The following is a 14681-nucleotide window of genomic DNA, read 5'->3' on the forward strand; positions in this document are numbered from 1 at the left end:
GGAACAGAGACTGGCATGCTCTCATGTGTCCAATCCGCATAGGACTCCCCATGTTGCATTTAAACACATGCACCAACCGTGTGGTTAACACATTACTGGTCTCACATGCATGACCATGATGTCCCTGCACACATACATGCGTACATGGCCTATGTCACACATACAGGCAAGCATCAGACAACCAGCATACTGCAACATGCCCTGTCTCACACAGCAATGCTTGCCCACTTACCACTCAACTCCAGACGGGTCTGCCTCACCAGGATCTGTGCGTGGAGCGCTGGGTCTACACGTTCCAGGACCCTCACCTGGATGGTACTCATGCGGCCCCGGCCCCCCTCCACGAGGCGCCGGGCCTTCAAGAGGGTCCTTGACCTCAAGTCCTCCCAGCGCTTCTTGACTTTCTGGATGTTGCAGGTTGCCACCCCCTCCGTGTTGATGGCAACCACCAAGTCGTCCCAGATCCTGTCCTGTCTTTCCTTGTTGGCGCGTGACGATCCGAAGAGGGTATCATACTGCCCCAGGACTTGCTCCACCAGGACACCAACTTCGGTGGCACTGAAGCTGGTGCCCCTCTGCCTCTCTGGCCGGGGGTTGCCACTGGTGCCAGATGTTGCAGTGCCTGACATGGCACCCCAGAGGCAGGAGTGGGTGGGCAACTGGGTCCTGGGGCTGGGCTGTGGAGCGATGGTATACCAGTCGGGAGTCTTCTGTTCCAGCAGGGGTGGACACAGCAACTGGACCCCTGCAGATGGCAGATGTGCAGGCACAAAATGGCAGGGCATGGTGGCAGCAGGCAGGCAAGCAGCAGCAGATGGCTCGTGGGAGGCTGCTCGGGGGTCTGGGGGGCAGTAATTCGGCCTTTTGGGCAGGAGTGTGGTCTTCCGTGTGCTTACGCATGGCCAGCTTGATACGGAGTGAATTGGCACGTGAAGATCCTCCACGTCAACGTGAAATTCGAGGAAAGGGCCTTAGCGCGTAAGCGCGTCAGCACGCATACGCGATTCCATTGGACCAAAGGCCCTCAGCGCGTAAGCGCGTCTGTGACGTGACGCGCGCGGGTGTTTCCCTCATAGCACGTGATGACAGAGCACACGTGGAAACACTGCACGTCAGAGTATCATTGCGTGTAATTGGATGAAAGTGCGCGTACACGCAATTGGCCTGGGTACGTGTATTGCAGGGGTTCGCGGGAATTCTCACACGCGATTTGCTTGGGTACGTGTATTACAGGGGTGCGTAGGAATTCTCACACGCGATTTGCTTGGGTACGTGTATTACAGGGTGCACAGGAATTCTCACACGGGATTTGCTTGGGTAGTGTATTACAGGGGTGCGCGGGAATTCTCACATGCAATTTGCTTGGGTACGTGTATTACAGGGGTGCGCGGGAATTCTCACACGCAATTTGCTTGGGTACGTGTATTAGAGGGGTGCACGGGAATTCTCACACGTGATTTGCTTGGGTACGTGTATTACAGGGGTGTGCGGGAATTCTCACACTCGATTTGCTTGGGTACGTGTATTACAGGGGTGCACGGGAATTCTCACACGCGATTTGCTTGGGTACGTGTATTACAGGGGTGCGCGGGAAGTTTTACACGCTCGCCAACAACGCATATCCATGGAATTGAACGAGGCTAATGCATGCGCACAAAAAAACATGCTAATCCAGAAACATGTACGCCAGCAGGAAGCAGGCGTACGTCGACCCGCGCAGCAAAGAAGTGCGCGCAAACAACAAACAAGCTCAGACGCCAGGATGAATATACGGTTCCTAGCAGCAGTGGCCGTGGGTTACCAAAGGAGGAGGAGGAGGATAGTGAGGGCCCGAATTTTCACACCCAGAACCAGCCTTTTTGGGATGCCTGATGACCAGGTGTATGGGAGGTACAGGTTTTCACCTCACATAATACTGGACCTGGTGAGTGAGTGGGAGGATGACCTCACATCACCCACCCTGTGCTCAAAAGCACTCAGGCCCCTGGAGAAGGTCCTTAATGTAATGCACTTCTTGGCCACTGGATCATTTCAGCGGACAAGTGCCATAGTGGGTGGGGTGTCACAGGCCACGCAGTCACGCTGCCTACACCAGGTCTTGAACATCATCACTGCACGCCCATCAGTCCACAGGCACATATACCTTCCCAGGACACCTGCAGAAAGGCAGGCTGCTGCCCTGGCTTTCTATGGTGTGGCACAATTCCCCAAAGTGCTAGGTGCCATTGACTGCACCCATGTGGCACTACGTCCCCCCAGGGCATCTGAGCACATCTATAGGAACCGCAAGCACTGGCATTCCATCAACGTGCAGGTAGTATGTAATGCCAAGGGAATCATCACCTCAGTATATGCCAACTATCCAGGGTCCACCCACGACAGCTTCATTTACCGAATGTCTACCCTAAGCCGGGACCTAGAAGCTGGGCGGCATGGCGATACATGGCTGCTTGGTGAATGCCACTGCACATGCATGCATGTCAGATGCAGAGTTATGTCACTACCCCACTAATTATACCCATCACCTCCTCACCAGGGGACAGTACCTACCCTCTGAGCACCCACATGATGACGCCAATTCGGAACCCCATCACGCCTCCCGAGGTAAGATACAACACAGCCCATATTGCAACCCAGGGCATAGTGGAGCGCTTTCGCTCCCTTGAACGTTCTGGCGGGCAGCTGTTATATGCGCCCCCAGTAGTGTGCAGGATCATAGTGGCAGCATGTGTCCTGCACAATGTTGCAACACGCCGGGGCCTGGCTGTGGACATGGTGGTGCCCCCACATCCCCAACCACATGCACGCCCGCTGCACATGGGAGGGGAAAGGGCACGGGGTGAGGCAGCCCGTACGCAGCTGGTGGCTAATTACTTCACATAGAAATCACACCCCTGTGGAGTGCACACAGCCCTGGCACATACCATCTGATAAGCAATGATGACTCGACCTGACAATTATGAGGAACAAAGGGACAGTCAACTGTCAGAACCATAGCAGCCTGAGATTGTTCATGTGGAAGTGTCACAATGTGTGCATCCCTACCTACACAAACACCACCAATGCAGTGTCATCAAAAGACACACTTCCATGCAGCAGAAATGAATACCCACTTGCAAAATACTACATGAGAACAGTGCCATGTCACCCAACCCCTCCCCGGCACGGCCACACAACACACCATGGCATGTCATGCAATGTGAGAGCAAACAAATTAATCCCCACAACATGCCCCAAGTGTCACCAACTACAGTGTCCCTAATGGAAACTGGCCACACATGAAATGTTCACAGTAATGCAGGACCTACAACACACATTACCAAATACTTACCAAGAATACCAATCACCTACACAACCTCAAACCTACCTTAAACATGACAGTACAGACTTAAAAAATGGGTAGCCTCACTGCCTGATAATGCCAGCACTTCGAACACTTCCAAGTATAAAGTGTTAGCGCCACTCAAAAGTGTAGGTGCACTGCTTACAACATGGTCTCCAGTTCCAAAGTAGACCGCCTTGTGAAGACATGAGAAATGAACATGCAAATTAGGAGGATGAGATGTATGCAGAGGCACATATCAATACAGCATGCAGTGTACAATACAACAACAATATGCACTAGGTATGTATAAACAGTATTGACTACAGACTGCCCACTCATCAAATGGGAGTCCAACGTCACCGTGTACGTCAATGTCACTTGGGCACACCCTTTGCAAGCCCAAGCTCCATGGGTTCATGGCCTGCACGGCTACCCTAATGTGGGAGAATCGCTGCTGTCGCTCTCCTCACCCTCTGCAGCTGCCTCAGGAGGTGGTGGCACTATGGGAGGCAGCCCACGCAAAGCCCTAGTCTGGTCCTCCATGGCAGCAAGTATGCGGGTCTGTAAGGTCTGGTTCTGGACGATAATCTTGCGGAGGTCCCCATGCAATAACTCACGGGATGACCGGACCTCCTCACGAGTTGCCTGCATCTCAGTTGAGAGCGTACGTGTGAGACGCTCCAGCTGCTGTTCTGTCCTTGTGTTTGCTGAAGCCTCAAGCTCAACAAGAGTTGTCCTGAGGTGACGGAGTTCCACCCTCATGGCTTCCCTGTGGCCCTGGGACTCTATGGAAATGGCTTCCTGCAGAGTCCCCAGTGCCGACCGCCTGTCCCTGTCAGACCCAACATGTCCTCCCTGAGTGACTGGCAGATGGAGTCTGTTGCCTGCTGTAGTCGCTCCATCAGCCTTTCTGGGGGGACAATGGAAGTGGCCACCCTATCCATGGCCTGAGCCATCATCTCTGATGATGCTGCCTGTTAGGTTGCCATACCGTATATGGATTGCTCCCATGCAGTATTGCCAGGTGGCGTACGGCCACCATGTCGGCGGGCACCACACCTGTCTGGGGAAAGGCGAACTGCGCCTTGCTGTGCCGGCACTGCCTGAGGCTGCAGGGACTGCATTCCCCCTCTGATCTGCTGACCCAGGACCAGGATCAGATGTTGTGGAGTGTGACCCTGCATCCGTAACCACCAAAGGCGTACCTGCCAACACTGACATCCCCATTGAGGGTTCTACCCCTGGTGCAGGTGGGTCGGACAGAACAGAATCCCTCCCAGGAACACTCACCTGCGATGGCACATAGGTCTCATCATCCGAATCGACACCTGAATACAGCTCGGGGGAGGTGCACCCAGAGACACCCCTTGAGAGCACGACCTGCAGCAGTTGTGGGTTCTCACCCACCACCACACCACATCCCTCACTGGTGGTCGGTCGGCACTGAGACCCCTCCTGGGTCTGCACCATCTCCACAACCCCAGCAGTATCAAGTGTGTCATCCCCTGCAAAGACATAAAAGAAAAGAAATGGAAACAGGCATTAGCACTATGGCACACAATTAGGGCTGAGAAGCTACAGAAACAGTACTTGATTGACACATGTCCCACATGACTAAAACCCTCCCATGCATGCACCGTCACTGCGTATGAAGGGGAGGCAGATGGCACACATTGATGACACCAAGATGGAAGATGAACACATTTGCAGCATGCTGCCTAGCAGTGGCATCACACGTTGGCCTGTGATTGGCAGGTCAAATACACATGCCATCACACAGATGGCATGTACCCTAGCCATAAAGTGAAGAGGGAGAGTGTTAGGGAGAATTCTCTGTTTAGGCTGAATTTCCTAACCTAGTGAGTCCCCCAGCAGCTTTGCTGGATTTCGGAAGTTTGTTTTTTCCATCCTGCCAAGAGTGAGACTCTTTTTCTCCCACTCTTGGACATGTATGTGTGTAATTCCTTTGAATGTCCATGTGTTCTATGGGCTATGGTGTCTTTTACTCCATAGGGTCTCATATGTTTTTCTATGTGTGTTACACCGCACCCTATGTGCCGTAGCACTGGGGCGTCCTAGCGGACCTCCACCATAGACTCCATACCCGGGGACTGACTACTGTCTCCCCGGGGATTTAAAGTCACCATTGGCTTTACTAGACCTAAATTTACTAACAGAACTAGTACAAACCATCTTATTGTGGGCGTACTAGTAGGGGTAATTCGATTACTCCTGGATCTGTTACTCGAGGGGGCACTGTCCCGTCCCCCCTCATCGAGTTTTGGCTGGTGGCAGTGGAAACTACTTGTTATGTTCGACCCCGAACCTAACCCTATGGGATTCGTCCCATTGTTGGAGATTGATACTTTTCCTCGTTAATCTCTAACGTACCACCGGTCTACTTATCGTAAATAAGTTTATCGGATGGTATTTTCTGCCAGAACTCGGTTTTTAAAATGGCGTCTGTGTTCATCTCTGTGACTCTTAAACCAAAGGTTGAGCCCTTTTTTCCACTTTTGGCGGGCTCTGTACAGAGACCCTCCAAAGTGGTGCCATTCTGTCTGGGTTACCACAGGGGTGTGGGAGGGGGTTTAGGCACCCTGGACCGAGTTGCCTTGCCAACTCCGGTCGCACTCTGGAGTGATTGGCCCAAGTGGTGAGCCTCCCCGCTCACCACTTAGCAGGTGTTGATTGACAGATAGGCTGAATGAATGGGGGTTTTCTGCATAAAAGCAGGGCTTTTGGGACTGGATCTTCAGAAGTCGCCACAGGACCTAAGAATCCGACGAGGGTAACGCTGAGCTGACCTGCAACGACGACACCTCCGGTGGAGCCCTGCTGAGCCGACTCACCACTTCCCGACGACAGAGGAGATCTCCCTGCCGGAGAGTCTCTTCCCCTGACTGGTGGGAACAACCAGTCCCCTTTGCTTTTTATTCGCCTCAGGACCCAGTGGTCGAATTGGCCATGCAGCGCACCTCGGCAACCGGATAGCCACTACCCCTGTACCGCGACCAAAAGGTGGTGCCTTGTGATGGAGCACTCTGCGGCTGGTCTCTTCCCTGGTGGTGCACCGGACTTCACTTTTCTTCGACGACGAGAACCTCTCTACTCTTGGCAAAGACCCGATGTGCATCCACCACCAGGAACAACTGCCCCCACCGGAGCTGCCCTCCACAACAAGGTACCGTGTCTGCCTGGCTTCCCTTTCGATCGGTTCGAGTGAGGTCTCTTAATCCTCTCCTTTCCGTTGGGTCGCCTCCAAGCTTTTCTCATTTATTGTTCTGAACTGGTTCAATCTGCCGATAACAATTTGCTACAAAGACTTGAATGCATCTCCACTAGAGACTTTTTGGGACATATCGCCTTGCCTCTCTCCGAGTAGGCCTGGCCTCTGAACTTTATGATCTATTGTGGTTCTTGCCTTCTTACCGTACATTTTGCCCGTGAAGTATTGAACTGTGTTGATTTCGTAACCTGCCTACTTTTTCTCTCCCTTCCTAACTAATATTAGAGTGCCATCTAGGTTGAGGTATACACCTCTGTCTGTAAATAAGTGGTGCCGGTAGAACCTAGACTTGTCGAAATATTGCTAGGGGGATTGATCATTTCTTCTTCGTAGAGTAATTGTGTTTGATTTGTTTGCCGTGAAAGTGCCATAGTGTTTTTCATAGATGTTTCGTTATAAATAAATACCTTAATATCTTTACACTAAGCCTCGTTGCGTGTTTGCTTGTCTTGCTGGGAAGAATTGCCCTATTTTGTATACTCCACATACTGCTCAACTCTTCTTGAGCTAAGTCAGACTGCTCAGCCACAGCTACCAAGTGAATCTGTGTGGTACGGACTGCTACCAAGTGGGTTCACCGCCAAACACCTGTAGTCCTAAATCTTTTGCAGTGGTCCCAGAGGGAACTGCACAGGTTTCCGCCTAACAGAGAGGAGGGCACCAATTGTTCATTCAGTCTAGTTTGCTCATGAAATTGCTTTTTTTCATTGAAATGGTTCAAATGTTTAACCTGGAGCTGCCAGTCCAAAATGGTCCTATAGCACAGGGACATGTCTAAACAAATGATATCCAGGAAACAAAGTCAGTCCACTGTACCATAGCCATGTCAGACATGTGACAATAGGACTGAGAAATGCCTAGTAAAAGTGGTGGAATGCAAACAATCTGCCTGAATAAACAGAGAAAAATAAGCAACAATGTTGTGGCAAGATTACACTTCAAGGGCAACTGGCGTGGTGTTGGGCTAGATGTCTACTATTGGCAGAAGGGATACTGCTATACCCAAATGCTGGTGCGCAGAATGTATTGGATGAGGCACATGGGTGACCCAAACCACTCAGGCACACACACCCTCACCTGGCACCCAAACAGAAGCCCTCACACACACACCATGCACATCGATGACACACACATGCATGTGCACTCACCGGACAATGCCTCGTAATCTGCCAGTTCTCCCACACCTTGGATCTGTTCCTCCATGACGTAGGTCCCAGCAACATGCTCATGTGGAGTGAGTTCTATGTCCTCTGCTGGAGACCCACCTCCAGTCACTAGAGTAGCGGCATGACTTGAGGCCAGCTTATTCTTTGCCCTGCGGTTCAGGTCATTCCAGCGCTTGTAGCATTCAGTAGCTGTGCACCTCACGATTCCAAGGGCACTTATGATGTCTGCGATGGTCTGCCAGTGTGCCAGACGTTGTGCAGGTGTGGTCTTGGATCCTGCAAAAATCACCATTTTGCGGTCATGTGCGGACACATACTCTACAAGTGCATTCAGTTCGGCCTCATTGAAGCTGGGCTTCCTTGACGGGCCGGACTGTGTAGCCGTGTCTGGGGCATCAGCCTCTACTGGACGAGCACTCTTCCTCTTCCGCTTGGAAGGTGGTGGGGATCCTGAGTGTCCTATGCTGCTCTGGACACTAGGGGCAGGAGCCCCGGTGGACTCTGTACTAGGAGTGTGGGATTGCACACTCAGCATGGGAGTTGGTGCAGGCATTAGCTCAAGTGTGATGGTGTCAGGGGGAATGTCAGCAGGATGGACTAGGACCGACACTGTCCTGGCTGGGTGTGTGAGAGGTGGGGTGGATGGAGCCGCAGCTGCCCCTGCAGCCTCCCCAGCCTGCCTACGTGGGGCAGCAGATGACCTAGCTGCCCCTGGTGCACGTGGCCTGATGACACCAACGTGCACCGGCGCATGTGGCCTAGACCTGCTGACCTGGAAGTCAGCCATGGAGTCACCCTGTGCCTGGTCTGGTGCCACAGTGGGCTGGTCCAACAAGGGCTGAGCATGGATGGTGTCAGCCACGTTACCCTCAACCAGGGCGGGGGGCATGGGTGTCCCTGACTGGTCCTCCACACATGGGGGGCTAGGGGCACCCTGCAAGTCACAGCCACGTCCCCTACCGGATCCACCATGGCCACCACTCGGGGCTTGGCCACCTTTGCCACCCTTACGGCTTGTTCGCCTCCCAGCCATGGCACTGATGTTATTGTGCGTATGGGAGTCGCTGTGAACTATTGTCCTGGGCAATTGGGGGTCAAAAGGGTTGGGTACCAGATGGTAATCGTACCCTAGTGCTCTAGCAAGGCTGTATGTCACCCCTGGGGAAAGATGACGGGTCAGGCAACGCACAGGCACCCCAAAAAAGGGAAGTAGGTGCAAGCAACCCCTCCTAGACCACGTGTGTGGAAAAATAAACCTGCACTATGCTGTGGCACCCAGAAACACAAGAATGAACGTATGCGTGTCACACGCAGCCTAAAATGACCTCTGAAGGGGTACGCGACACACGGGGCAAGCACAGATGTTAAATACGTGCACGACTCACCGTCTGCCAGGAAAAAAAGCGTGAAAAAGACGCACGTGTGCGTGTTGGCAACACCCCCGGCAAAAGAAGAATTGTACGCTGTCTAAGGAGACAGGACAACAGTAGAATGGAACGCTGTTTGAGGAAACAGGCCCAGGAAAAAGAGGAAAAGAGAAAAAGCTGTCAGAGGTAACAGGGAGTACGAACTTGAAATGCCGTGAAGTAAATCGCGTGTGAACCGACAAGAAGTACAGATTTCCCCCACTCGCTCTCCACGAAAAGCACGTACAAGGAAATGGTGTTCTACACGTACCTTGTATACACACGTCACAGACGCGCATACGCGCTGAGGCCATTTCCACCAATTACACGCTTTGACACTCGGACGTGTATTTTTTTTTGTACACGTGCCATTCTCTACGGCCATGCGCGTGACGTCATAGACGCGCCTGGGGGCCTTTGGGCCAATGAATTAAGGGACGTGTGCTGACGCGCTTACGCGCTAAGGGCCTTTCCTCGAATTACACACAGACGTGCTGGATTTTCACGTGCCAAATCACTCCGTATCAAGCTGGCCACGCGTAAGCACACGGAAGACCACGCTCCTGCCCAGAAGGCTGAATTACTGCCCCCCAGTGCCCCGAGCACGCTCCCACCTGCCATCTGCTGCTGCCTGACTGCCTGCTGCCTACGTGTCCTGCCATTTGCTGCCTGCACATCAGCCAGGGGTGCTGTTGCTGTGACCACCCCTGCTGGAACCGAAGACTCCCGACTGGGATACCATCGCTCCACAGCCCAGCCCCAGGACCCAGTTGCCCACCCACTCCTGCCTCTGGGGTTGCCATGTCGGGCACTGCAACATCTGGCACCAGTGGCAACCTCCGGCCAGGCAGAGGGGCACCAGCTTCACTGCCACCGAAGTTGATGTCCTGGTGGAGGATGTCCTGGGGCAGTATGATGCCCTCTTTGGAAGGTTGCGCGCTGACAAGGAAGGACGGACTCGGATCTGGACGGACATCGTGACTGCCATCAACGCGGAGGGGGTGGCAGTCCGACTATTCCATCATGTGAAGAAGCGCTGGGAGGACTTCAGGGCCACTTGTCGGAAGATCAGATGAGGGTCCTGGAACGCATATCCCCAGCGCTCCACATCCAGGTGTAAAGACCGGTGGGGGGGTCTGTACTTCCGCTCTCTATATGGTAGAGGAGAGGCACAGAGGACCCCAGCCAAGATTCTCTATTACGGTAGCGATGGACGAGCAATCAAGGCCTAGCTTCTCAGGAGGTGATGCAGGCTGGTTCTTAAGTACAGTGTATCCCCAAGCCCCCACAAAGGAATGTCCACACACTGTATTACTGAAAACACAGTCTTTATATAATTAATATTCAAGGGTTATGTACACTTATCACAACAACGCACTTTGTGCTCAGGAAAATCAATAATGGTAAATATCTACAATTCTAAAGTGGTACCACTAATATTAGACCTCATAACAGTGCATTCACAATACTGTAGAAATGGCACGCAGATCAATAAGAAGGAAACCAGCAATAGAGAGAGGAGAGATACCAGAGGGTTGAAACAATAGGCAGAAGACTGGCCCTTGCTACTGGACACAGTTCTGTGTGGAGATCCCCCCACCTGGGCAACCTGTAAAATAAAGAGATATAACACAAGCCCAGTCCATATATTGTTCAATAGTCTTATTCTCTCCTACAATGTTTTTACCCCCCCAATGTACCTGGTGGAGTCGAGTTCTTCGAAGAGGCGTCGACAGATCCTTCTTGAATGACCCCCTTTAAAGCAGGAGTCACGGATCGTCGAGAGGCGTCGAGAAGCGTCGAGGAACTCGGTGTTCGGTGTCGGGGAATCGACGGCCCTTCTTGAATGCCTTCCCTTTCAAGCGGGAGACACGGGGCGTCGAACGTCCGACAACAAACAGGGTAGAACGGCGTCGATGAGGCGGCAGACTTCGATCCGAGCGGTGCTCGTCGGCGTCGAGACGTCGGCGTCCTGCGAGGAAGAGTCGTGCGGGGCACCTCGGCGACACTAGTTCTGGACCGCAAAGATTGTGAATGACGGTGGCCCAGCAAGGGCGTCGAGTCGCTCGAGTCTTTGGGGTCGTGAGGTGGCGGGAAACCCACCGGCGGATTCTCCTCGGCGCGTTGGTCGTCCTCGACTTTCTCCGGCAGGATAAAGCGGTCGACGGTGCGGACGAGGGAGTCCTTCGATTCGAATGTTCTTAGGCAAGGAGCGGACGGCTCCGGTCGTCGGCGGCACGGCGTCAAGTGGTTCCCACGGCTGGGCAACACAACTTCGACGGGCCTCCAGCGGTTACACAGACCTGCGAACCCTGGTCGACGGCAATGGACTTCGACAGCGTCGAGGTCCGGGTGCTTTACTTCGGTCTCCTCAGCAGTCCCCTTCTTCGGTCGGCAACCTTTCGATGGTCTGGCGTCCAGGGAGCTTCGGCGAAGATTCAGCGGTGCTCGATGGTCCCTCGGAGCACGGGAAGAGGGCGCCTTACCAGGTCCTCTCTCGGGTCAGTCCTCGACGAACACGGCAGCCTTCGGATCGGTCGAAGCAAATGCAGCAGCAAGTCTTCTTCTTCCAGCTGGGCGTCGAGGGTCAGCAGTTCCAGTTACTCTTGAGAGGAGACTCAGCTTCTGAACGCTTCTGAACGCTTCTGAACAATTTCCAGTGGTGAGAGGTCCCCAGATATACTATTCTGTCTCTCATCCACACTGCTGGCACACACACAGCAGCCAATCACACAGAAGGGCATTCATGCAGTCATATTGGTCACCCACTCCATTCACCCAGGTCCCACCCACAGCAGGTACCCACAACATACAGTCAATGGGAAGGCTCCAGTCAGTCTAGCTGGGCCTTCACAACAACACCATATATGGAACTTCTACCCAACAGCCAGTCAGGGGGAAGGGACAGAGTCAGGGCTTCCCAGGACTTTGGGAAAACAAGGTAAGAGGCAATAGAAAGCAAGAGGCCACAGGGGCCATCTTGTTTTCCATCAGGAATCAACTGATTCCAATGGCAGGGCCTGGGTATCCCAAAATGGAGGACACCCAGAGCACCTGTCAATTTCAGCATGGAGCTGCCACCAGCCCATACCCTGCTCTGTGGGCTACCCACAGGTGCCCAAAAACATACACTAGGGGCACAGGGTTGTACCCCTACCCATGGGTGCCATAAGGGTATCCCATGGGTCTGTTCACCAAACCAAAAGAGAGCTGCACTGCCAGGAGTCCCACATGGACTCCTGGGCAGAAAACACGACAGAACACACGATAAAAAACAGTAAAGGACAAGGATTCAGAGGCCCTGTCCCTCTGATGCCTTTCCAGCATCACAGTCGCCCCCCCCCAGACTGAGGTGGAGGGTGCCTAATCTCCCACGGGATAGACACCCTCATCCAGACGGTCAACATACCTTCTGGAAAGGCCATCTGCATTATCGTGACTCTTCCCTGGTCTGTGCTCTATGGTGAAGTCTAGCCCTTGCAGGCTAATGGACCACCTGAGCAATTTCGGATTCTCACCCTTCATCTGCATAAGCCACTTCAGGGGCTTATGATCTGTTTGGACCTTGAAGGTGGACCCCGTAAGGTAGGGCCTAAAACGCCTAAGGCTCCAAACTATGCTAAAACACTCCTTTTCAACAGTAGCCCACTTAAGTTCTCTACCCTTGAGTTGTCTACTGATGAATATGATAGGATGTTCTCTCCCTTTGTCATCTAACTGGGACAAGACAGCTCCAATTCCGGTGTCGCAGGCATCCGTCTGGACGATAAAGGGTCGGCTGTAGTCAGGCGCACACAACACAGGTGCCCTACACAGACTTTCTTTCAAGCCCTCAAAGGCCCTCTGACAGTCTTCGGTCCAATTAACCTTCCTAGGCTGTTTGGGCGAAGTTAGAGCTGTCAGGGGTGCAGCTATGGTTCCATAGTCTGCCATGAAATTGCGATAGTACCCAGTGAGGCCCAAAAAGGCTCTCACCTGGGTTTGAGTAGTGGGAGTCTCCCAGTTCTGTACGTCCTGTACCTTACTGGAGAGAGGCTGGATTTGACCCCCTCCTACCTCATGACCAAGATAGGTAACTTTCCCCTGAGCTATCTGGCACTTGGTGGCCTTGATAGTGAGGTTAGCCCTTTTCAAGGCCTGCAACACCTTATCCAGATGTGTCAAATGCTCTTCCCAGGTGGAACTGTAGACGGCAATGTCGTCTAAGTAAGCCACACAAAAGGCTTCCAGCCCACTGAGTGCATGGTTGACCAATCTCTGGAAGGTGGCAGGGGCATCCTTCAACCCAAAAGGCATGACCCTAAACTGGTAGAGTCCCTCAGGGGTGGAGAATGCCGTCTTTTCCTTGGCATGGTCCGTCAGAGCTATTTGCCAATAGCCTGAGGTAAGGTCAAAGGTGCTCACAAATTTGGCAGCACCTATGGTGTCCACGAGCTCATCAGCCCTGGGCAATGGGTGCGCGTCAGTTTTGGTGACGGCATTGACTCCTCTGTAGTCCACACAGAACCTCCAATCCTTGGTACCCGCCTGGGAACTTGCCTTAGGGACAAGGACCACTGGACTGGACCAGGGACTGGTTGAGGGTTCAATAACACCCAGATCCAACATCTTGGCGACCTCAGCCTGGATGTGGTTCTTGACGGTATCTGACATACGGTAGCACCTGCTTTTGACAGGAACACTGTCACCAGTGTCGATTTCGTGCTTACACCACGGTGTAAGGCCCGGTGTCAGTGAAAACAGAGAGGCATACTGCTGGAGCAAAGCCCTGCAGGCCCTCTGCTGCTCTGTTGTCAAATCTGGAGAGAGACGCACTCCCTCCACTGAGCCATCCTGAGGGTTGCTATGCAGCAAATCAGGAAGGGGCTCACTCTCATCCTCTTCTTGCCCTGAAGCTAGCAAGAGACATGAGACCTCTGCTCGACTGTGGAAAGGCTTGAGCCTGTTGACATGGAATACCTGAGGGGCTACCCCAGAGGCAGCCATGTCAACCAGATAATTGACTTCGCCCATCTTGGAGATTATCCGGAAGGGTCCAGTCCATTTATCGGCCAAAGCTCTAGGCTTTGTAGGCTCCATCACAAGGATTTCCTGCCCCGGAGTCCAATCCACTTGCGAAGCTTTAAGGTCATGCCAGTACTTATTCAATTCCTGGCTGGCCTTGAGATTTGCTGTTGCCTGACCCATCATTTGTGTCATCCTCCGCCTGAGGCCTAACACATAGTCCCCCACTTGCTTGGCGGGACCGGGAGGGGTGGCTTCCAAGCCTTCTCTGATCAAGGCGAGGGGCCCCCTCACGGGATGTCCAAAGAGTAACTCAAAGGGGCTGAAACCAACACCCTCTTGAGGTACCTCTCTGTAAGCAAACAGCAGGCATGGCAGGAGGAGATCCCATTTCCTCCTTAGGGGCTCTTCCAAAGCACCTAGCATGCCCTTGAGAGTTTTGTTAAATCTCTCAACCAGACCATTGGTCTGGGGGTGGTAAGAGGTGGAGA

Source organism: Ambystoma mexicanum, chromosome 4q (assembly GCF_040938575.1).
Source record: "Ambystoma mexicanum isolate Mex_15411 chromosome 4q, UKY_AmexF1_1, whole genome shotgun sequence".
In the NCBI taxonomy this organism is placed as follows: domain Eukaryota; kingdom Metazoa; phylum Chordata; class Amphibia; order Caudata; family Ambystomatidae; genus Ambystoma; species Ambystoma mexicanum.